At 34.8% G+C, this 2500-nt stretch overlaps 1 protein-coding gene across 1 annotated transcript in view; it reads right to left on the bottom strand.

Moving 5' to 3' along the window:
• LOC115215188 (galaxin-2-like) overlaps nt 1-2500 on the bottom strand; it is a 15234-nt gene that overhangs the window by 12403 nt on the left and 331 nt on the right. The window lies entirely within an intron of this gene.

The following is a 2500-nucleotide window of genomic DNA, read 5'->3' as shown; positions in this document are numbered from 1 at the left end:
TGTGTGTGAGTGTGTGTTTGTGTGTGTGTGTGTCTGTGTGCGTGTGTACGTAAATGTAATTTATGCACGTCCACAAATTAGCACACACGTCGCTCCAATTTTAGGACATTCCTCCTGACCCTAGCTGTATTTTCGTCAACTTATTTTTGCCATAGGCACCAGCGAATAGCAGTAAATATAAAATTTCAACCAAAACTTTTAACAATTTTCAAGTCGGAGAAATCTCCCTTGTTTGCAAACAGGAGTTAAGTTACCTCCTAGCGACGAGTAAGTTTTTTGTTAAGACTTTTGTCTCTTTTTCCATCGAGGAAAAAATGTTTTATTGATATACAGGCAGCACACACACACATAAACACACATAAACACACACACACACCACACACGAAAATGTATGCGTACAAAAAACATATGCAATAGGTGTACGTACGTACGTGTGTGTATGTGTGTTTTGTTTCCCATATATATACGATCAAAACGTCCCCCGTCCATTGGACGGTGCTGAGTTGTCAAACATTTAAACCAAATTTTCTCGAAATACCTTGTCCGACTGTCCCATTTTGTGGCATTATTTCAAGCCAGCCGGCTTGTTTTTGCGCAAACTGCACGTCCATTTTCTCGCTATGCGTAGTATCGATCGCATTCTCACTTGGAATTGATTTTTGTAATTTTTCAAGACTTATACACGCCCTGATACCGTCGGTATCTACATGTCAAATTTGAGCGCAATCGGATGAAGGATGCCCCAGATCCTAGAAGACACACACACAGACAGAACGGATTTTATAATATATATACATATATATATAAATATATATACATATATATATATATATATATATAAACAAATTTCAACGGATTTCGCCCAAATTTGACGCCGATGTTACTTAGTTTGGTTTGAAATAAATAATTTGATTAGCTTAATAATCCTAACTTAATCCAAGGGAAAGCCGGGTTATACTGCTAGTACGTTCTATTATTCTCATTCGGTTCTTCCGATGTATAGGTTTCAGGTCTATTGTAAATGAAGTTGTCACTCGATGAGGTTGGGGCGGTGGATTCAAAAGGTCGGAGTATATATTTTTAGTGTTTAGTCTGCATCGGTTAGGTTTTTGTTTTTATCATACTGTGTGAAAGTGTGCTTAATTGCATGGATGCATTCGGGTAGTCTCTCTGAGAATATATTTATGATCCTCTTTTTCGTCAACAGCGAGGTCGACAGCGATTGCTCGGAACTTAACTGGCATTTCCGGGATACGATGTTATGGAGATTCGCTTTTTCTCTGACCAGACTTCAATCATGCGCTTTATCTTACCTTCAAAATGTTTCATTGCATATCACTTTATATAAATTAAGCTTCTACCATATTGTGCCTAAATTATTGTATTAACATTAATTTCTCGTATTTATAGTGGAGATTTTATCATCACTTTAAACAAAATTTATACATTACTAAGCAAAGCGAGAGCATTTTCTTTTTAGTCATTCTACCTACAAAAATATCAGTAAACTCTTTCAAATGATTTCGCTTTTATTAAATATAATTTATTGGAGACTGTAGACTTAAATATAAGAAAATGACGAACAGCCACTACTGAAATGCCCCACCATCTTGCATTACAATGAGATAAACAACAACTGACATTCCATTGCCTTTACATAGTTGAAAAGCAAATTTAAATCTAGTGGGTGTTAATCTACACGTATGATAAATAACCTAAAAACCTAATGCGTTTCTCGACTCTACAAATTTCTATAACTATAGGAGGCAATATATGTATCTAAAAATATGTGTATCTATAATTTGTGCCCGTAGAATACTTTGCTGTTTAATTGTTGCAATTGTTGTTAGTGCGATTACAATGTTCAACGTTTTCTGTTTAAAAGTGATTTAGGTTGGATTTTCTGTCAAGCATTCAAGACTCAATAAAATCCTCTCTTCCTTTTATCCATATCGTCTTTATAAACCATTCATCATTACGCCATATTATTTCCTCAAAAATCATTTCCTCCTTTTCTTAAAGGAGGAAATGACTATTTTATTTGTAACCTTTGTCATCGTAATCAAAGAGCAGGAAAGCAGACAAACTTTGAGGTTAGTATAAGATAGATAGAGAGATAGAGAGAGAGAGAGAGAGAGAGAAGAGAGAGAGAAGAGAGAGAGAGAGAGAGAGAGAGAGAGAGAGATGATACAAAATATTCTACTTTCTTAATTTATTAGACTAATATACATTTATATTGAGTGAACTAACATAACTTTTGAAGGTACGCATATACGCAAATAGCTGACACTAAACAGTTAATCCGCATTATCACCCAACTGTACACACTAACTTTCTCAACGCAAACAACAGTAACTATAAATTTATCGCACGCATAAGAAAAACGCCAGCGAAATTAAGGAGCGAAAAATGTATTCCTCTTACCATATTTGTCAAATGATACTAATGTGATATTCAAAGTGAAATAGCGGTATCTATGGTTTGAATTTTACTTTTTATT

The sequence above is a fragment of the Octopus sinensis genome, linkage group LG8 (genome assembly GCF_006345805.1).
Source record: "Octopus sinensis linkage group LG8, ASM634580v1, whole genome shotgun sequence".
NCBI lineage: Eukaryota > Metazoa > Mollusca > Cephalopoda > Octopoda > Octopodidae > Octopus > Octopus sinensis.
The sequence above is the reverse complement of the archived record's forward strand: the minus strand, read 5'-3'. Positions and strand labels throughout refer to the sequence as shown.